General features: G+C 49.7%; 1 long non-coding RNA gene across 1 annotated transcript; it reads left to right on the top strand.

Annotated features, from left to right (window-relative positions):
- The first annotated feature begins 18,614 nt into the window (after positions 1 to 18,614).
- On the top strand, positions 18,615 to 22,803 carry LOC142581952 (uncharacterized). The gene is made up of 2 exons (XR_012828331.1): positions 18,615 to 19,797; positions 21,410 to 22,803. It is a non-coding gene; the product is annotated as an uncharacterized LOC142581952 (long non-coding RNA).
- Positions 22,804 to 23,004: the final 201 nt, after the last annotated feature.

Genomic DNA, 23,004 nt, shown 5'->3' with positions numbered 1-23,004 from the left:
TGATGATGATGATGCGCATACGTAGTACATATCGCAGTTCGAATTCTATCCAAAAAAGGGTTTACTTCCTCAATACCGTGCGGCCCCGGATGCGCGGTAATGAGCAAGGAACCCGGCAAGGAACCCAAGGATGTGGTGCTGCAAGGAATCCAGCAGCGCCGCCCGCGAACGCGCTCCGTTGTGATTGGTTGGCCTACTCGGCAAAGGATCAGCCAGGCCGCATGCACTGTGACGAAACAAGGCGAGGTTCGCAAATAAAAGCTTCGCTTTTAAAAGACCAGCATACTCCATCGATGAAGTGGCTACAAGAAGCAGCAATCACAGCAGTTGTCGTTGTTGTTCGTCAATACAAGTCACAGTGGTGATTAGCGCGGGAAAAATTATTCATAAGGCTTATCCGTATGCGCTGGTTGTACCATTGGCGCGAAGAAACAGAGAGATAAACAACATCATTTTTGTCAGATTGGGGAGAAGGGGATAAGTTCATGGTGCCGTTAAACAGGCCAGATGGCCATGAGGTGGTGCTTGACGGCGGCCTCTCCGGCTGGTTTGGCGGCCTGGATTTGGACGTCCAGGCTAGAGCTGAGCAGCGCCTCCTCCCTGGAGTCGGGTGAGGGACTGGCCAAGAAAATAGGAGCAGGTAGATCCTCCTCACAGCGCCTAAGGATACGACTAAGGGCGGTTAACTGGCTGCACATGAGGCATTGGGAATTGACGCGGTGTGTATAGATCTGAGAATAAACGTATGGGTGTTCTTTGTGCACCTCTACGGCAGGAGCAGAGGGAGCCGCTTGAGAGCTGCTGATGACAGTTGTTTCAGCTCCTGCACGGTCTCGGCGAGAGGGCTCCGTGGATCGCGTGGTCCGGGCGATGGATATTGATCTCGCAATCATCAGATGTGTTGAGACCATTAACGTGCATTGCTTCAGGTCTCTTCGATTTCGCTACTCATTCCTCCGTAAGCTCAGGAGTGGAGAATTTGTGCCCTCGATTTGACTTCATGCAAGGCCAGTTCAGCACGAGCGAAGGACTCTCGCTACTTTGAAAGAGGGGGAAACGTGGAAACTGAGCAAATGTCGTCGCGCAAGATTTGTTGATTCGCGTTGCGCGGACAAAAGCATCTACCACTACCGTTTTCGGCGGGCAATGTATGACGTCGTGCTCCTGCACGCCGCACTTCCGACATCGCATAATGTCGCGCAGTGCCTCGCGACATGTCCAATTCTTCGGAATTTAAAGCCCTTCGGTTGAGGATCAATGAACTCTCTCATATCGTGCACTGTAAATCCGAAGTTCACCACTGCCTGTCATTCGCTGTTCGGCTGGAAAGTCAGGACAATATTTTTTGTGCGTGTATGTCTCTCTCGTGTGAAGTTCATCGTTGCTGTCCTTGAAGCGCGGTATGAGGCGGCGTGTGCGCGACTACGTCAGAAACCAGGTACTCCGGAGTCCTTGAGCCACTTTGGAACAATGCTGACAAGGCGCGTGTACTATAGATAGGCATCAGGAATGACTGCCTTAGGGACGACACCACAAATACACTTTCACATTTGAGGAACTGGTTCACTGTGTATTGCGACGGACAGCTCACAAGAAGGTCTCTGCGTGCTATGTAACCATGGCATCCCTGGGCTCGTCCAGGCTGCTCGAATAATTTCGTCGTTGAGGAGGATGGGGTGTACCTTCTGCAGTTCGCTGACCCTCTGATGGTTGGATAAGGACATGGACACCTGTCATGCGCTCCTTACTATAACTCACAGTGTTGAATTCCTTGTTAGCTTGCCGGCTTCTTCTTGCATATTGACGCAGATTTCCGCATTTGTTTTTTGTTAGCGCAACCGCACCCCGTCTTCGGCGTCTTGCGAAGTGTAGCCGCTTCTTCAAGGCCTCCGTACTATCCCATTCGCAGCGCTTTGTGTCAATGGCTGAGCAGTCGACGCTGGGGTCTCGCCTCTTGGACACGATGGGCGGCTGGTATGGCTTGTTGCAATAGAGGCGAATTTGCTTGCAGGGTACCTTACTTGTGCCTGGGCTTTGCACAGGCGTGCAGCGCACCACGGGACGAGGCTCCGATGTGCTCATCGTTCTGCGCCACTCGCTCGACCGAGTCTTGCCTGACAAACGCAGACGATGACTCAGACGCCGACTCACCAGGAAGAGCGAGAGGAGGCCTCCACTCGCAATGGCTGCCACGAAGGGACATTTATAAAAGTTTGCTGATACCACATCAGGCACACGAAGTCGTCGACGTCGACGAAGATGCCATTTGACTTGTTTCCAAATTTAAAGATGCTTCTGCCGAGATTTCAATTTCTTTATGTCCACTGTGATCAAGAAGCAGAACTAATGACGCGTCAGCATGCTCAGATTGTCTTTTGTGTGAAGAATTGGCCTTCTTTACCGAGCGATGCGCGATCGTTTTCGGGGTGTGAAGTGTTAACCAGTTTTTAGCAAGGTTAATCGATCGATCGCCCAGCCGTCGTCGGCACTAAAACAGCAACGTGCGAAAGCAGATCTACTTAGAGAAGTTCGTATCTTCTGCCACGTCTGCATGGTCAAAGTCAAGGGGCAACGCGTGGATTGTGCCAGTGTGTTATCGCAACGATATTTGCCGGCCTGTCCAGCCCCTACCCTGCGTAGAGACTGGGCACGCTGTCACACATCCTTAATTTCCCAAATATCATACATGAAGCTTTGAATCGGCGCTTGGTTTGACAAGCCTTCCGAACTCGGCCGCTGTTGGTTCCACTGTGGATGCCTACTTGCATAGCTCTCTGAGAATATATATATATATATATTACCTCCGCGGATGTACCGTTTGCGCGGGTCTTTCGTCTGCGGAATCAAGAAGCGGACCATCAAACTGGGCCTACACTTTCCCTCTGCGACAAATACAAACCTATAGCGCATAATTCCGCTACTAAAACGAAGCTTTCTATGCCTCCCACCCTGGGGTTTGCGCGTATGCTCGGTGTGTATGTAGGCGAGTAAATTGCGGTCACAGCCCTGGATAGTTATGAAAACATTCTTGTTGACAGATAATGGGAAATCGGGAAACGCCGGCTAAGCGGGGCCTAGCGGCTGGACTAGGTAAATAGTATATTTTAAATGAATGTTTCTATTCGGATGGATGAAATTAGTAGTTCGTAGCCGCCTCGAGGGTCGTCCAGTATTTTTTGGTTTTATCCTAGCTATTCATTCCGACGATGACTTACCTAATTTTTATTTATTTTACCTTCTGTGGACATGTCAACGCAGTAGTTCGGTACACATACTGAAACCTAAATTAGAACTGTTTGCGGCGCGCTACTTCTTGCGTGATTCTTCGTTCTTTTTCTTTCAGTGTGTGAAAGAAATCCAACTAAATACTCTTCAAAAGCTGGAAAGCGATTTAAGGTGTAGTTGAAGTCGATGAAAGACAATGTTTTTCTGGGAAAGTGGAGGCTACGAATGTGATGTGTGAACCGTGTAATTTGTTGTGAGAGCCACGCCGGAGCGACAATGTTTTATCGACGTCATAGAGGTCCAATTGCCTTCCAACTTTCATAGTCATCCTATTGTCACAAGTTATCATCGTCCTCTTAATAATAATCATAATATTCATCATCACCGCCACCATCATCATAGTGATGCAAGTGGGCCTAGTTGCAAATTCCCAGTAGCAATTAATTACCCTGCAGTAGCACGCACTGGAGTTAACCTCAAAGATGCTCATTCATGAGCGATGCGTACCCAGCAAAACAGACCCAGTAAAACATACCCAAAGGAAAATGGCCAGTGCCCCCAGCGGCACTCAAGTTTGAACTTCAGTATCCCCGGAATCGGCCCACGAAAGAGGCTAGAAACACACGTTAGAAACAACATACCCGATACGGAGAAGTGGTAGCAACTGGTCAGGGAAGAAATTGGCTATAGGTTCCAATGCTCGCCGTAGACGGTAAAGTAGACAGCTAAGCGAATAGCGGCCACCTCAACTGTCGTTTCAATTCTGAGGAAGCCGTCAAAGAAGACAGCTTCGCGAATGCAGCATTGAAGTAAAGAACTATCCAGGCTGCTTCGCTCTCCAGACAAGATGGCAGCTCATCGGGGAGTTTGGAAACTCGACGCAAAGGTTATCTGCGCACAAGAAAGCATAGTCACGCTTTCCTTTGCGCCTTAAGTGAGCTACATAGGTTACGAAGGTTGTGGAACCGTTCCGTCAGTTGCGGTAAGTTGTCTTTAACTTACTTTCATTTCCATTAATTTGTCGTTTCCTTATTTTATTTATTAAGCACACGAAATTTCCCCTATGCTGCCCCTGGTGTCAGCGTTTCTTGGCTTCTTAAGATATGACTAATAAATATCCGGCGCCTCGGTTAGGCCCCTACCTTCTCATCTATATACGTTGCGTTTTTCATAGGTTCGCACAAGCAAAGAGTAAAAATGCCACGTTTATATTTCCTTTCCTAAGCTTTTTTCTATAGTCACATCAAGATGTCATCAATTAGCAGTGATGTCTTCCAGACAGTTAAAGACACATTCCATGATACTTGGGCTCGATGCTGTCCTCTTAGCTGTCTACGTAGATATGTCCCGCATGCTGGCCGAAATTGGAACGCATCCACTGTGTTCAAGAAATGCGCCCCTGTGTCCAGCATGCACGCCGCGACAGGACTGTACTCATTGATTGAAAACATCTTTATTTGTAGGATATTCGTAGAACTCGTGGGTGGGCCGCCTATTCCGGTAGCCCACTGGTTACTACTGCTGCGCTGGCCCTCCCCACCAGCCAGTGCTGACGGTCAGGATCATCGCTGAGCAGAATAGCCTCCCACTGCTCTTTTGAGGGATTTGGAATGGGGTCAACTATGGGATTAAATTGGCAAGCCCACACCATGTGGTAGAGGTTAGCTACCTCTCCACAGTGTGGGCATTGCGGGGAGTACAGTGTAGGGTACCACTGGTGTAACTTAGCTGGCGTTGGGTATGTATTAGTTTGGAGTCTCCTAAGAGTGTTCTCTTCCAACTTATCGAGGGATTTATGTGGTGTTGGGTACTCCTTCCTGGCTGTTCTGTATGGTGCGAGATGGTCAGCATACACTGCTAAAGCAGTTAGGTCCCAGCACTCTTCACGGTCATCAGGGGGAGACGCCCGGTATAGAAGAGCTCGGGCATGCCTGTGAGCGGCTTCGTTTCCTCCTGGTAGTTCCAGGTGACCGGGAAACCAGATGACTGAGGCTTGGCTGGGTGGATGCTTAGTCAGCAATGACAACCCTGACCTGTGAATTAATCCATTATTGAAGTTGCGACAGGCGTTCTGGGAGTCAGTGAGCACAACGGCGTTGGGGTTAGATGCTATAGCTAATGAAATAGCTGCTTCCTCTGCGTGAGTGGGGTTGGATGTTTTCATCGAGGCGCAATTCACCATCAATCCTGAAGGCGTTGAGACCACAATAGTCATCACTCCATTCTTTGGCCCTGCGGCGTCCACATAGAAGGTGTTAGGTCGCTCGTCCCATTTCTTCTGCAGGGCTTCCCCTCTTGCTTTTCTCCTTTCGATGTTATATGCGGGATGCATGTTCCGCGGAATGGGGTACACGTTGATGCGTCTCCTCACATCACGTGGTACCTCTTCCCTTTGGTCTATCGTATAGGGCAGATTAATGTGGATCTTTTCGAGGAGGTCTCTACCTGGTTTTGTGAGTGCGAGCCTATTGAGTTGTGAGAGGTATTGTGCTTCCCACATCTCTTTGAGGGTATTATGTACTCCTAGAGCCATGAGCTTTGCCGTTGGCGTGGAGTTTGGTAGCCCCAGTGCCGTCTTGTAGGCCTTCCGGATCAGTGCCTCCAACTTTTCAATTTCCGACTTGGAGAGGTTAAGGAATGCCGTCCCGTACAGTATCCGAGAAATCACGAAAGCCTGCACCAAGCGGATGGCGTCCCTTTCCTTCATGCCATGGTGCTTATTTCTGATACGATGCATCATCCGGAGGATTTGCTCGGTGGATGTTGTAAGCTTCTTCATAGTGCTGGTATTCTGTCGCCCCTGCGGGATATACAGCCCTAGGATCTTGATCTCCGTGGGTTTCGGTACTGAGTGGTTGTCTATATACACCGTGATGTTCTGTGCCAGGGGTGTCCTCGGGTTCTTCAGGATGAGCAACTCGGACTTTTCCGTCGCACACTGGAGGCCTCTTTCCCTGGCGTACTGGTCCACCGTGTCCGCTGCTGCTTGAAGACGCTCCTCGATCTCGGCGTCACTCCCAGAGTTGCACCAGACAGTTATATCATCCGCATACAATGTGTGTTTGATACCCGGGATTTCGGAGAGAAGGCCTGGTAGATCTTTCATAGCCAAATTGAACAAAAGGGGTGACAGTACCGCCCCTTGCGGAGTTCCTCTAGGGCCTAGAGTGATGGGATCTGATTTTATTCCACCGAAGTTTATAGTGGCTTGCCTTGCTGATAAGAAGTTTTTGACATAGTTGTAGGTTCTGGCGCCACAGTTGGTGTCGGCGAGGCTTTGAAGAATATTTTTATGCAGAACGTTGTCAAACGCTCCTTTCAAATCAAGTGCCAGGATGGCCCTTGTCTGTGACTTGGGTGGTGTCTCAAGGAGATCCTTGTACAGGTACAAGAGGGCGTCCTGGGTCGATAGGTGAGGGCGAAAGCCGAATTGAGTGTTAGGTAGGAGGTTGTTCTCTTCTAAGTATCTGCTGAGTCTCGTGTTGATGACTCTCTCTATGAGCTTGCCCAAACACGAGGTCAGCGATATCGGTCTAAGATTATCCAGTTTAAGGGGTTTGTTCGGCTTCGGAATGAAGCGAACCTCGGCCGTCTTCCAGGATATTGGTAGCGTTCCTGTAGCCCAATGCTGCTCGTTGAAGCATTCCACCAGCGAGGTGATGGTGTCATCGCTGAGGTTAAATAAGAGCTTTGCTGTTATTTGATCTTGACCTGGAGCTGCATTTTTTCTCATGGCCGCAATTTCTGCTTTGATCTCTTCTTTCGTGAGTGGGATGTCCAGCTTAGCATTCGGCAGCCCAGAATACTCCGGTTGTTCCACGACTGGGTCCGTGCACAGATACCTGGTCTTGAGCTTTTCCATCAACTCTGTGTCCGTACCCGGGATGGTGTGTACAATCTTCGTGAGCCTGTCTTTAGTGGCCGACTTGCTGCTGCTGGGGTCGATGAGGACACGCAGGAGCTTCCAAGTCTTTGACACACCTAGCTTCCCCTGAATACCATCGCAGAGCGTATTCCAGTTCTGTCTGGCCAAGGATATGGCGTAGGATTCTGCCTTTTTGTTTATCTCATCTATTTTTTTCCTTAGTTTGCGGTTAAGCCGCTGTCTTCGCCATCTCTTTGTCAATGAGTGTCTTGCTTCCCATAAATGTAGAAGGTGCGGATCGACCGCTGGGCAATCTTCTGTCGTGCAGACCTCTTTCGTAAAGGCTTTCAAAGCTTGCACCTCACCCTTAACCCATTCCTCTAGGTTTGTAATAGGGTTTGCAGTAGATGCTCGGGCCTGTCTCCACCTGTCCCAGTTCGTAATTCTTGCGATACCTATTTTGCGTTTGCACGCGTTTGTGCTTATCTCCAGAGAGAGGATGAAGTGATCGCTTCCCAGGTGCTGTTCGGTATTGTTCCAAATCGCGCTGTTTATGTTCTTGGTGAACGTCAGGTCCGGACACGTATCTCTACTAACACTGTTTCCCAGCCTCGTAGGGTAAGTGGGATCGGTGAGGATCGATAGCCCTTCTTGCGTCACTACTTCTTCCAGTTTTCTGCCTTTTGGTGTCGCCGCCGGGTAGCCCCATGAAGGGTGCGGTGCGTTGAAGTCGCCCCCAATCACGCAGGGGGCATGGCCCGCTAAGCTCAGAAAATTCTTTATGAGGGAACCCAATCTTGCGTGCCTGTCTTTGGGAGGGCTGTAAACATTCAATACATGCGTGCTTGTTGCTCCTCTTTGGAGAGGAAGAATAGTAATATAGCAGTGCGCAATATCCGGCTCGAAAGGGTCGTGCAGTATGGCAGTGTAGAGTTTGTGCACTAACGTGGCAGTTAACTGGTCTTGCTGATAAGTCACATAGTCTTGGAGTTTGATAGGTATTAGGTGGGGTTCTTGAATCAGGATAGCTGCCGGTGGGTCAGATTCCTGAGATAGTAGGAGATTAAGAGCCGCCTGCTTTCTCCTGTAGCCCCGGCAGTTCCACTGCCAAATCTTTATTCTAGGCTTGGCTGGCATGGTGAGTCCGTATCAGAGGGCTCGTCCACTTGCATTGTACGAGCGAATTTGGACTTATGTCTTTTATCCGCATGTTCCTTCCGAAGTGCAGAAATTGCCGTCTCCGTGTATCGTCTGTTATTTGCAATCTGCTCTCGAATTTCTTGGAATTGGGCGTTCACGTAAATTGGAAAGGCTCGAAACTCCTCCTTGAAGGATCGGAGTTCTTGGATAATTTGTTGGTAGACCTCGCCTAAGGCAGGTTGGGAGCTAGGCACCTGCTTTGTTTGGCTTTGAGGAGTAGGCTGAGTTACCGGCGTTATTGCATTAGTAGTGGATCGCTTAAGCTCTTGGTTTTGGATTGTTAAAGCGCTGACTTGTTTTTTAAGACTTTCTATCTCTTTTTTGAGTGCTGCCAACTGCGTGTTATTCTGCGGGGAGGTCGAGGGGAGGGGAGGCCACTCTGCAAAGCTCACCTTCGAATCTGAGAGCTGACTCGAGGACGTCTTCTTCAGCGCCCCGGTGGTCTTCGTGAGGTTCTCCTTCCCTTGTTCTTTACCCGCCTCCACGTGACTGGCGTTCTGGTTGGAGCCGGTTGCCCGGCGTCTCGAGCTCGAACGGCCGCGAGGGGTGGAACGAGAGCGAGAGACTGATGACGACGCCCCTCGCCATCGCTGTTCAGGCTGCTTCTTCTGCCTCGGCCTGCTCCTACCTTCTTCAAGTTCCGTTGTTGATGCCGCGTTTGATGACGTGGCACTAGCGTTCTTGTTCAGCGGTCTGTGGAATTTCTCCTTGCAGTCCCTTGAATAAGTCTTGTGCGGACCCTTGCACAGCGCGCAAACGGGTGCGCACTCGTGCGTCTCATCTGGACTCGGCGTTCCACAGTTCTGGCAAGCAGCCCCCTTGGGTTTCGGGCAGACGTCTGCTCGGTGACCTCGCATTCCACAGTTGATGCAAGCCGCCCTCGTTTTCCGGTAGATGTAGCAGCGGCGCTCTGACCACCCGTAGTTGACCGTGAATGGAACTTTCTGGCCGGCGAAGACGATGACTGCCGACGTAGTCTTGCCCAGACGGCGCGCTCCCAGGATTGTATGGCTGGGTGAGGAGACGTCTTGGAAGATAGAGTCATCACCCACTTCAGGCTTGATATTATGTATTACACCCCTGCAAACATCCTCTGGCAAGGCAACGTAGGCGGTGACTGTTATACTCTTGCCGTCGAGGTGCAGACTATTAAGCTTGGCGAGGCGGAACGCATCTTCCTCACAGTGAGTACATATCATTATAATGTTCTGCTGGCTAACAACGCGCAGAGTTGGCTTTTCTTGTAGCGGTGTGTCGAGGGCCGCTTGGATCCCTAATTCGAGATCGAAGGAGCGTGGAGCCACAGATTGCAGATCCACCGTGGTTTTAGGTCGGATGATGACCTTGTATGGAAAATTCTTTAAACTCGGTAGACGCGGAAGTCTCGGTGCGAGAGGCTCTCGGCGTTCTTTCTGCTCCGGCTCTTGCTTGGGAGCTGTCGATTTAGCTTGCGCCGCTCTTTCGTTGTTGCGCCGGGACCATATGTTCCAGCCATGGCTGTTGTCTTCCTTCGGGAGATCCTGCGGGGGCATCAGCTGCTGCTGGGATGTTGGTACATGACTGAAGTCCATCTCCGTCGGGTCGTAGCCTCTTAGGGAATTCATAGTAGTCGCGGTAGTCATGAGTGAAGCGGGAGCACTCACCGGCGAACGTCGTTAGACCCAGCGTTGCGCGAACGCCATGCCGCGCATCCGCGGGCGCACCTGCGTCTCCGCTGCGGTGATGCACCCAAACCACTCGGCCGTTAGGGTTAGCGCTCTTCTCGTAGTGCTGAGAAGCCAGACTGTCTTTACCGCCGAAAATATGGCACTCACAGGTTCACTGGTGGTACCAGGCGATGCCAGGCGTTGAAGGGACCCCGTGGATGGTAAATATACGGTGATCCAATATTGTAATCCGCCGCAATCGAAGATTGTCAACGGAGCCCACGCATCGAACGTCCGCTCTTGACGAACGCTTGCAGCGCCCCCCAGGACTGTACTCAAATATGAAACAAAGGAACAAAATTGGAGGACGCTTAAGCTTCGCCTTCAAGAGTGGAACGCGACAGCGTTCCCGTCGACCCGCCAAGGGGTATTGGGCTACGGCGCAGCGACAACGCGCCCCGCATCGGACGCGGTGAGCGTCAAGCAACGCAGCGTTCGGCGCGACAACGAAATGCGCGCCTCAGCAAGCGACGCACGCCTGAGCCTTCTAAGGTAACACCGCGTTCACTAGAGGCGCTTTTGTACCGCTTTGAAGCACCGCTTTGAAGCATCGAACTCGTGGCTCAGTGATAAAGAAAAAAAAAAAACTCGTGGCTCAGTGGTAACGTCTCCGTCTCACACTCCGGAGACCCTGGTTCGATTCCCACCCAGCCCATCTTGGAAGTTGCTTTTTATTTATGAAGTGCCTGCCGTGATTTATCGCTCACGGCCAACGCCGCCGACGCCGACGCCGACACCGACGCCGACGCCGACGACACCGGCTTTTCTGCGACACGAGCTCCTTAACGCTATCGCGTTAAAATTCACGCTCTCCACGTCTGACCCAGCGGCTACACCACTTTGACAGCACTTGATGATGGTCACGAAGCGCTTCCTAGCTGTGAGCCTATCGTCCGAACGCACCACCGTCTGCTAAAGCATTAAGCCTACTGCCAGAGCCACGTTATCAAACCTCCTATCACTAGCTATAGATATACATCTATCATGTTGCTGCGTGAGTCTGAGTCTAACATGCATGTAGACGGCATCAATGTAGTGGTGACGTAGAAGAAATTCAGCATGTCACATTTATGACCAAAATGCTCTATTACGTGAGCAGAATTCGTTGGACAAGTGTTTGAGAGTAGCAATTCTGCAGCGCATGAGCAGGAAGCCGGTACGGTTCTAGTTTCAATGCTTTTATTTGTTTTCTTTTTGGACGTTGAACAATGAAATAACCACATTTGTAAAAAAATGAAGCGTCGCAATTAATTGCATCTTACTGAATCTGTTCTAAAGTATCCTGTTAACACATTAGCCGTGCCTCCGCCGTGGTTGCTTAGTGGCTGCGGTGATGGGCTGCTGAGCACCAGGTCGCGCTATTTTATCCCGGCCACGGCGGCGGCTTTTCGATGACTGCGAAATGCGAAAACACCCGCGTACTTATATTTAGTTTCACGTTAAAAAAGCCAAGGTGGTCCAAATTTTCGGAAACGCCCACTACGTCATGCCTCATAATCAGATCGTGATACTGGCACGTAAAACCCAAAATTTTAATTTATTTTTATCTTTTGCCGTAAGTATAACATATAAATTATGAAGAATAGTATTTCAGATACTATTTAAATGTATCCATATAAGATGTTACATTTCGTAAATAATTATTGCAATTGCGTTAATTAGGAACAGGACAATAAATTCTGGACGCTTCTTCAGGTTGCTGCTACAACTATAGCGTTGGTTTCATCCGCGTGTATAGAAGGCTTTAATTTAAAAATAAAACATTCATCGTAACTGGGACACCCAGCATACACTACCGCATCGAAAAGAGGGACTGATGCTCACGAGGTCTTCTTCACATTCACGGCACGTGAAATTCACTGGGCGCGACGCGCGAAATAACAGTGATTCTGTGGCGGACCATGCGCCATCGTACACCACGTGTACAGTCCACATACCACGCCGTCATCGACCGCTCAGACGTCGTCATTTCATGGTTGTCATGCTGTCGTGCCATAGCATCGTGCGAACTCCTTGCTCGCATTTGCGTCGCCTATGCCTCTCATAAATGTTTCGCATGACATGTATAGTCATCAAGGAGGGCTTGCGCCTTAATATTTTAATGCCCCTAATTACCTGAACACTTCAGACTGTCGGTACACGTCAACTAATAATGTGTCCCCGATTTCTTGGAAATACGAATTGCCCGCCGTGGTTGCTCAGTGGCAATGGTGTTGGGCTGCTGAGCACGAGGTCGCGGGATTGAATCCCGGCCACGGCGGCCGCATTTCGATGGGGACGAAATGCGAAAATGCCCGTGTACTTAGATTTACGTGCACGTTAAAGAACCCCAAGTGGTCAAAATTTCCGGAGTCCTCCACTACGATGTGCCTCATAATCAGAAAGTGGTTTTGGCACGTAAAACCCAATACTTTAATAATAATAAAAATACGAATTACCTGCGATCATTCCTCCACTCAGGCGAGCCGATAATATTTAGAAACGTTTCGTATAACGCTTCCAAGCGGCCCGAAAACTAGGGCCTAGCCATTTTTATTTAACCTCTGATGGGCACACATCAGTGTTTGCCCCTATAATTCCCCACATTTTGTCAAATCATAAACATCATCGTGTGTTATGTAGTTTTCGTTCCTTCTTATTTTAAAAAAAAAACGTGATAGCTGACCTATAACGCTTTCGAGCGCTTTTATTGTCGCATTACCAAGCAGCTTAGCTGTAAAATTTCACATTCGTAATCCACCCGATGAAGGCACGTGCAAGTCACGGGCCGCGAGGCGTCGAAGAAGAAGCGCGACACCATGGCCGGCGGTGCTCATCCACGACCGGCAACTGCGCCTTTTCGCGGCTCTGGGGCTCCCGCAGCAACCCGTCCCGTCAACGCACCGCCACTCAAGAACGCCAGCAAACGCACGCTCTTCGCTGGGTGTGCCGCTGCAATGTTTGTGTCCACAATCGTGGTGATCGTGTCCTTCAGTGTCTACGTAATTCTGGGAAAGAGAAAGAGCAAGCAGCCTTCGGACACCGAGACCCACTCGTTCTGCTGCCCCGACGAGGTCGGCAAAATAGCCAGGTACCTCGACACGAGCGTAGACCCGTGCGACGACTTCTTCGCGTACGTCTGCTCAAGTTCCATCGAGCTCGGCCGCTACAAACACACCAGCCTTGACTTTAGAGTCGATAGCGCCATGACAACAGGCGTGATGCCGCCCAATGTAAAAATGCTTAAGGCAGGAAGCTTCCTCCACTCATCCTACGAGACGTGCGTGAAGACCATCTCCCACCGCGAGTCGTTCGCGACCTCACTCGCGAGTGCCTTGTTGCAGCTTTCAACGTGGCGGCGTCTCTGACGTATTCTCTTACTTCAGTCGCCGATATATTTTACGAAGGAACTGGGCGCCTCCTTATGGAATTCAACCCTATTTGTAATGCCGATGCCCTATCTCTGGACTGTGTGAGCGCTACAAACACAGCATTTATTGTGGAGGTGGCGCGCCCCAGTCGCAATGTGGAGAGACACTTTGTCCTCTCCTCTACAATTCATGCATTTCACATTCTGACTGCTAGCTTCACTTAAATTGCTTCACCTTGCACCGTTCAGGCATGTTCGTTCTGATGGAGCATCGGGGTAGGTTTACTGTTACGCGCAGTAAGCCTTGCACTGTTTCATGCAGCATCGGTTGGAATAAACGTTCGTTGGTGCATGAGCGGAGCAATCTACTAGCGGTAAAAAAAACAGCATTTGTTGTGGAGGTGGCGCGCCCCAGTCGCAGTGTGGAGAGACGCAACTACTTGGTCCTCTCCTCTACAATTCAGGCATTTCACACCTCACTGCTAGCTCGTCTAAACTTTTTCACCTTGGTGCTGACGCATCGACATACTGCAGCACCGAAGGTCGCGGTGTCAGCCTATCAGAGCAGGCGCTACTGCACTCTTTGGGTGCCGTGAGTTTCATGCAACAATCACTCGAGAGAACTCTGGCGCTGCAATCATTCAGCCACCATGACAATGATGGGTTGTGCACGGATTTGTCTGATGTTCACGCTTGTGCCTTCTGACGTTCTTATTGGCCTACACTCCAAAGTAATATATACCTTTTTTTTCCTTTTTTTTCACACGGAAGGCAATAAGACTGCGAACACGCATAATCGCTTGCCGTTGCAGTGGTTCAACTTGTCCGTGCGTCCGTGGCGTAATGGTTTTAATATCGGGCCTCTGTGCTATCGGAGGTCCTGTGTTCGAAGCCTGCCGTCCAGCAATTTTAATAATGCTTATTTAGTTACTTGTAGCGCAGCACTTTCTCAAAAGCGATCAGTTCGAAAAATCGCGAAGCCGTTCAAAACCAGAAGCACGAAGTTTATACGCAAATCCATGCACCATACCCATAATTTCCAAGCTGGCTGAACCGCCCTGCTTGCAGCTCCCGTAGACACTGGCGCCAAAGTTCGTTCTAGTAATTGTATCAAACTTTACCGCCACCACATGTTCACGAAATAGCAGATGCATTGCACGTGCCTCTACACGCTACAGTTCACTTTCATTTTGAAGCGCTAACATCACAATATAGCTGCTCACTAGAAAAAAGTATTAGTCAATAAAGCTTGCAGCTACACGTATCGTTTCGTCATCTTGATAAAAACGCATTTTGCAAAACTTCCACTTCCCGGCAAAAATTTTGAGAAACCTCTCGACAGCCAATCAGAGAGTCAGCATGGCGAATAATGGCGGCACTGCAGCCACCAAACGTGTCGCGATTAGAGACCCACGGAGGTTATGTACTAAGACTGCTGGTGTGGAGGTGGCTCACCGAAGGTGAAGTTGGTCGCCGCCATCTTGCTCGGGGCAAGAAGCCCGCGCCGCTGTACGTACTCGTGCAGCAGAGCACGGATTGTGCTGCCGCGCTGCTTTTGCAATGGTATCTCATGATTGTGGCATGCTTTTCTAGAGCATTGCAGCAACTCAGTAGGCCATGGTGAAATAGTGAGTTGCTTTCGACTGTACATATCGTCTTAGGAAAACGCCGGGAATAACATTCACCTGTAAGTACACGTTTCTCTTTGCTTGCCTGTATGGTGTGTGTTTTCTTCAGCTGGGAACCTATGGGCAGATGCACGTGCATGATGTATTACTTTACAAATGTCTCGATGTTAAATTTACGCCTTAAATTCTCATTGGCGCGTCGCTGCATGCGTTTGGTTGGGCTAGGATTGCACCGCTAGCTCAGGGCTTTCACGAAGCTATGCGTCTGCTTTCTTTAAAGCGAAGCTTTCTTTGTCTCTTCCTTCGGCTTTAGCACTGCTGCTGCTGCGGCTGCTGCTGTATGGTACACCGGGCGGGGTGAGGTCCAGAGCGTGTGTATACATAACAGGAGCGCGGAAAAGAGGAAAGGCGACGCGAGGAACTCGTTTAGACCACACCGCGTTGAATGTGCACAATACCCTCTGGAGCTCCCTGGTGGTCACCACATTAGCCTCTTGACAGTTGTAATTATCCGTGACTATCTTCAAAGCATTGCAGCAACTGCAGTCCTTCCCTTTCTACTAACGTGCGAGTCCAGAGGGGACATAGATAGAGCTGTAGAAAAAAGGGAGGAGAAGAGGCAGTTCCCATGCGGGGGTGGGGGGAGAGAGTGAGAAGGCAAGGAAACCCTACTACTATACGACAGCCTTTGCAGGGAAACTGGATAAGCTTAAGTTCAAGGTACGGCACAGTACGTTCCTGCTAGTTCTGAAAAATAAACGCCATGCAAATATGTCAAGCGGACAAGCTACGCAGGGCTGCAGAAGCAGAGCCGCATTAGTTCAATCGTACCACAGGGTCCAGGCGACACTACGGAAGCGGTCGACCGTCAAATCAGCACTTCTGTGGCCGCCGCGGTAGCTTTGCGGCCATGGCATTGCGCGAGGTCGCGGATTTGATCCCAACCGCGGCGTTCGCATTTCGACGGGGGCAAAATATAAAACGCACGTGCACTTAGATATTGGGACACGTTAAAGAGAAACACGGTGTCAAAATTAATCCGGAGTCCGCCACTGCGTCGTGCCTCATAATCCGATTGTGGTTTTGGCACGTGTCCAGCCCCATAATCCAATTCAAGTTTAATACTTCTGCCACGATGCGAGTGTCATGGGAGACAATGACAATGCTCAACCCTCTCAGAGGTTATGACATATGGCTCGCAACTACGCCTCAAGCAAACACCTCGCTATGTGTGTTCTGTGTACTAAGCAGACCAACAGCAGTAGTGGACGCAAGATAACGTCTAACATCAACTCCCGAGTCTCGTGTTAGACTAAACGTTAAAGAAACTAATGGTGGGCTAGGGTGAATAAGAGTAAATGAAGGAGGCTTAGGGTGGATTAACGAGGATTAGGGTGAACTAAAGTAGATGAATGTGGATTCGGGTGGATTAGGATGAATTAAGGACGATTATAGTGGATTAGGCAGATTAAAGTGAATGAGGAAGGATTAGGGTTGATTAAAGAGGATTAAAGTGCATTAAGGAGGGTTAGAGTAGATTAAGGTCGAAGAAGGTGGATTAGGGTGCATTAAGGAGGACTTTCGTGGATTATGGTGGATTAAAGTGAGTGAAGGAGGATTAAGGTCGACGAATGTGGATTCGATGGATTAATGTGCCTAATGTGGACTAATTATGGTAGACTAATCGGTCTTAATACTCAATGAACCCTAATTCACCTTAGTCCAGCCTAATCCACCTTAATGCTCCTTCATCCACCTTAATCCAGCTTAATACTCCCAATCCACCTTAATACAACCTAATCAACCTACATCGCCCCTAATGCACCTTAGCCTACCCTATATGGTCTTAATCCTCTTTTATCAACCCTAATCCACCATAATCCGCCTTAATCCCTTCTCGTGCACCTTAATCCTTATTCATGCACCTTAATCCGACTTAATCCGGCTTAATAGTTCCCAATCTACCTTAATACGCCCTAATCCACCTCTATCAAATCTAATCAAGCTCCATGGTCCCTAATCCACCTTAATCGGTCTTAATCCTCCTTTATCAACCCTAATTCTCCCTAATCCGCATTAATCGACCTTAATCTCCCTTTAGCCGCCTTAATCCAGCATAAACCTTGTTCATGCACCATAATCCACCCTAATCGGTCTTAATACCCTTTCATCAACCCTTAATCCACAATATTCCGCCTTAATCCTCCTCCACCTACCTTAATCTTTATTCATGCCTCCTAATCATTCTTAATGCACTCTAATCCACCTTAATCTTCTTTAATACACTCTAATCAACCTTAATCCTCCCTAATACACCTTATGTCAATCACTAATGATTCATTAATTAACTTAGGTGATCATTCTCTTATACAGGGGTGGACATACTTTGGGTCACCTCTGGCCTTCCTTGGGTCACGTGGTGAGTGAGTGAGTGAGTGAGTGAAGAAACTTTTATTCTAGGTCCGGCGAGCACGCGAACTCGTCGCGCACCCGGCTAGTCCCACGTGGTACTTCCAGTTTACAATGCGACCTTGAAACATAGAGATCTAAAGGCTTTCGCCTTAAAACTTACAAAAAACTCAATGTTGACTAGCTGACGCTCATTACCTACAATACCACGGGTATACTTGCCACAAATTTTTTCAGGGCGCAAAGCAGAATCTATAATCTGCCCTTCCGACTGAATAACAACAGTTAGCGACGTGCGAGGTGATGGAGCAGCCCCAGAATATTAAGTATACTGAGGACAACCGCAACAAAAACGCTGGTGAGCAGGCTGGAAGAATGAAAAAAAATGCAGCGTTACAGGATGCTTTGCTACGAGCTATAATAAAGGCGCCTCAGCTCGCGAACAACGCTGTTCTTTGTCGGAACAAAGTTCTTTCGGCCAATGTCATGCGGCCACTGCTTCCTGCGCAAGCCGTCACGCTTTCCTTGTGGTATCATAAAAACGGCAGAACCCTCTTCAGGCTTCTTGCTGCAGTTATACTTGCGACAGCCGGGCTAAGCGCTAGAACATAGAGCAGGAAACACCGTGTACAACGTTCGCTACACCGAGCTAGCCGTGCTGAGGAGGAAAATGGCGCGAACGAAAAAGAAAAACACAAGCAAAACTGAAGATCCGCGCGTTTCCAAGGGCAACGGCAGGGAGACCAATCGTCGTGCAGAAAAACGGGGGCATAACTGAGAAGGAGATTCTTGAATATGGGAAGGAAAGGTTGGGGTAAAGTGCAGCGCAGTAACTGTCTCTCAGCAGAGGACACCTCAACCTCTGCTGAGAGACAGTTACTGGTTGCCGCGGGGGAACGCACAAGGGGCGAGGAGGAGGCGAGGAGGTCGCGCGGCGGCGGCAGAGTTCAAAGAGTGCCGCTACTTTCAAATTATCAAGGGACTTTAGCCGGCGTATGTCTTTTCCTCCTTCCACATAAACAACCATGTAAACAACAGAGGAGAATCTGACCCGACAAGATGGCGGAGTAACGCCAATTTCCGGCGCCACTTTAGCCTCAAAAATAGTGACGTCAGGACTTCTTAGATTTTCCATCCTCCATGCTTCCGGCCATTAAGCTTACATGGAGCGCACTCTACCGATTAGAACGCGCTCGAGCTCGTCGTGCACTCTCGCACAGCATCTGCGCACGGCGGTGCAATCCCGCCACGCTATCTCCGACGCGCAACGCAACAATGGCAAGTGCGGCGGCAGCCTCCGACTGGAAGGAAATCCTCATGCAAGGGCTGGACTTTGATCGGCCTTGCAGCGCAACACGGCCTGGCGAAAGGTGCTGGCTGAACAGTGATTTGACACACTGGAACCAATTGCTGCAGCGACTTGCGTTCGAACTCCTCGAGACAAGCCGAGGCGGCCTGCGCCTCTCGTCACTGCAGTGGCGGAGCGTGAAAATTGCCGGGGACCCCGACTCCGTGTCTCGCGATGCGGCATTCCTTGCTTCACGGCTCTTCGATCACCACGCCTGCATCGACGAACTGACGGTCAGCATCGTGGCTGACAGTGGCCGGTTGGAAAAGCCTGCGTTCTTTATTAGTCTGCGTCCTTCATCGTCAGCAGGCGAATCCGTTCGAGTGACGTCGGGGCACGCTCTACACTTTGGAAGGTGTCGACAACATCTGCTCTCTCGAAACGCTTCTCTTCCGCAGCCATCGATGCGAAACCAAGTTCACATCAAGCCTTGGTGCTCTATTACTGCGTAACCGGAACTCCCTCAAACGTGTGGATGCTATGTGCTGTGAGGACCCGACGTGTTTTATTGACTATGAAATAGTAATGGCGCCTTTAACGTTTGTAAACCTCAGCTTTTTAGGCACGTTCACAGCCATAGACTGGATCAAGCCTCTTTTGAGAGTATCGACGCATTTAACGGAACTCACTGCGAACGTTCACGGAAGTGAACTTGCGATATTTGCTGGAGCCGTTACGGCAATAAAAACTTTGAGCAAGCTGGAAGTGCTGTTACATAAGTCTACCCCAACAGTCCTGTTTGATGCGCTCAAAGTGAACTCAACGTTGAACTGGCTGTGTGTGAAATTTCCACTCCTTAATTCGAACTGCGAGCGGGCACTGGCGTCTGCACTGCGCACGAACACGACCCTCAGACACCTGAAACTCGAGGATTTTCAATGTACGTCCAGCCTGGCGCATCTGGCAGCGGCACTGTCAGACAATGCCAGCCTCAAGTTTTTGGAATTGGACACTTTCTCTCTGCAGATGACAAGAATCACAGGGCTGTGTCGGGCTCTTCGTACAAACAAGACGCTGGAGACGTTGGCGCTTAGACTAAACAGTGGATTCGGTACCTGCGGGGAAAGGTATGGCTCGATCAACACCTTTTGTTGCGATATTAATTACACGTTGGTGGCACTGGGATCAAGAACACGCCTGTGGGGCCGGGGGCTTGCAGCTCAGCGCGCGGCTCCTTTAGCCTGGCCGTGCGCTGGCGGGCTGGCCGAGATGGTTGGCGGCAGTTATACCGGTGTGACAGGTACACTTCTGCTCGAGATCGGGGCCAATCCAGATTGAGCTTGATCCGGATGGAGTATTGCTACACGGTCATTTGCAGTCGCGATATTGCGGGATCTGGATCCAGACAATCGCTATCAGTGAATCGTGATCAATAGGCATCTTGATTGCCATCGCAGGCTCACGTCTGCGCCCTTTAGCCCAGTATTCTCATAACGCTAAATATAAAAAGTGAAGGCAGCTCGACAAAAAAAAAACGCTAGAAACCTTTTTATCAGCAATAGTAAGCTGTAAAATTGAAATCTTGTCCAAATTTAACTATACTTCGCGAACCTGAATTTGCAGCCAAGGCAGTTCTGAGAGTTGCCGGCGATCAGCAGACGATAATAACTCGTAATATATCTTAAAAGCACTTCTTGTTGGGCTAGTTGGTAGCTATTCATTATAAAATAAGAAGTCGCCAAATAAACAGACACACACAAGAGAAGAAAACGGGACAGGGCGCCACTCGCAACGAGTGCCGCCCTGTCCCGTTTTCTTCTCTTGTGTGTGTCTGTTTATTTGGCGTCTTCATATTTTATAATGATAATAACTCGATCCGGATCTTTGAACCGCGTAGCAGCGACCATTGTTGATCGCGATCAAGAAATCCGATTCGGATCAGCCCCGATCGCGATCAGAAGTGTACTAGTGCACCGGCTGTAGAGGCTCATTTTAGGAAGCCTATAAAGGAGCCTATGCATGTAGTAACTCAAGCTGGCGGCTATTTGCATGTGTGCTGCCTTTCTGCGCGCCTAGTGCTAGAGGTCGCGTAATCTCAAGTTTTGGAAACGCTTTGAAGGAAGGGCAGCCGAAGCGTTCGCTTCCGTGTGTCAGCCCTCTTCATCACACCAACGTGATCAAGAGCGCGAACGGAGTGTGACGAACTGGTAAGTGGAGTTTTACGGCGCCGTCAATAATAAAAAAGGTTATCCATCTCTGTGTTGCAACCAAAGGGGCAGATATATTGACGGTGCCATATAGCTAGCTCCACTTTCGAAATTTGTTAGTTGCGTGGTACTAGCTGCGGCCCCATTCCGAGTTTTCGCGCGAGTGGATGCCTGTGCATTCTAATATCACGCCTTTTTGTTCACTATACCGTAATGCAGATGTGGTGTGGGAACGGACGGGGGGGAGGGAGGGTCGAAGATCTTATCGCCGGGTTTCACATACGTTCACTTTGACCAGCACGAACTGACCGACCTCTTGCTCACTGCGATTCTAACGTGTGTGTGTGTGTGTGTGTGTGTGTGTGTGTGTGTGTGTGTGTGTGTGTGTGTGTGTGTGTGTGTGCGTGCGTGTGCGTGTGTGTGTGTGTGTGTGTGTGTGTGTGTGTGTGTGTGTGCGTGTGTGTGCACGCTTTGTCACTTATGCCTGTGCCACTTCGCAAGAACTTACGCTGATAAATTTCTCTTACGACAGGGTGGCCTTGGCGGACGAGCTGACCCACAGCGGAAGCTACGGTCGTGTCAGTCTCCCGTTGCATGGCAGAGCCCGACTTGCCGGGCTTGACGGCGACATTGGCGTCCGTTACGGCTTGCCCCCAGGAGCTGGACTTCAGCAATATCTGGCATTTTGAAGAGGCACTCCTTATTTGTCTCTTCAACGCCGTCGCTTCGAGCTACGTTCGCGCTCTGAGGGTCATCGTGCCGAATGACCATGGCGCAAAGGGTGTTCTCTTCTGCGAAATGCTCAAGAAGGTCGGAAACCTTCGCCGTATGTTTATCGTTTGCGTGGAGCTACTTGCTCGAAACGTCTTCCGCGCTGTTGCATTGAACAGCCTCGACACTTTGCGCATCGGTATCCCGCACCCGGTGCGTTTCAGAACTTCCGAGGTTGCCGAGGCGCTCTCGTACATGCTCGCTGCACAATGAGTCGTTGACCAGTGTCGCCGTATTCTGCACGCACAGCTCTTTCGATGTATCTGCAGGGAAAGCGATTGCACGTGCACTGTCTCAAAACAGGCGCATCACGCATCTTGTCTTACCGTTTACGTTCAGGAATGACTGCAGCGTCAGTTTCGCCATCTTGGAAGCACTGCGGAACAATCAGCGCCATCTTCGCCGCGCTGTAGATTTTGCCGTTCTTCCCACGGCAGACAGGCTGTGTGCCGAGGCTTTCGAGCTGTTCTTTGAAAGCCCAGTTTTGCGCCGCCAATTGATGGCGGCTGCCGGCGAGCAGCAAGCAGAGGTGACCCGGATGTTGAGCTCGGCTCGTAACTACTTCTTGGACAACTACCTCGTCATCACTGGCGTGGTGCGGCAGAACATCGTGAGATGTCGCCCTTCGAGTGCTGCCACTCAGGTGGATGCGCTCACAAACGACTGCTGGCGAGCGATTGCGCGCTATCTAAAGATAACGGATGTGATTGCATAGAGAGGTTCACCAATGGGTTCACTTTCGTTTCAGCCTAGGCTGATGGACGGTGTTCCTTTCGACTTCTGCAGTAAAGCTTGATTCTGCTTCATTTCTTTCGGCCGGTTCTCACGTTCGTGTAACGTGCCAGTTCTCAACTCTTCGCTAGGATCGATGATCGCTTCTGGCAATTCCGACGTCGTGCGCATATGGCCAACAAATACAACGCATAACCAGTCCAAGCGACGAATGCATACATTCAGATGCGCAAGTTGCGGTCGCCCACTAGACAGTTTTTTTTTTTTCCTGCCATGGTTTACCTTCGAAGACAAGGGACGCACTGCGAGAAAGCGTGCGCCTATTAGGTATTCTTTTGCCCTTCGTTCCAATTCACTGCAAAGTAACAGGTAAGCAAATGTACGCTAATTACTCAGGCTTTTCAATAAAGAACTTTCTAATTCTTTCGCGCTCGAAAGCTTACTTTTCTTTTAAAAAAGAAAAAAAAGTTTACCGTGGGGTTGTAAATGGTGTGAAATCGATTTTGGAGCCCACCCTGCCCCCCAATAGTTAGAAAATAAAAGAAAGAAAATTCCTCTAAGTGCAACTGAAAAGTTTTCGTTCATCTTAAACAAGAGGTAGTACAATTCATTCAGTTGATACGC

Source organism: Dermacentor variabilis, chromosome 5 (genome assembly GCF_050947875.1).
Source record: "Dermacentor variabilis isolate Ectoservices chromosome 5, ASM5094787v1, whole genome shotgun sequence".
Lineage (NCBI taxonomy): Eukaryota > Metazoa > Arthropoda > Arachnida > Ixodida > Ixodidae > Dermacentor > Dermacentor variabilis.
The sequence above is the reverse complement of the archived record's forward strand: the minus strand, read 5'-3'. Positions and strand labels throughout refer to the sequence as shown.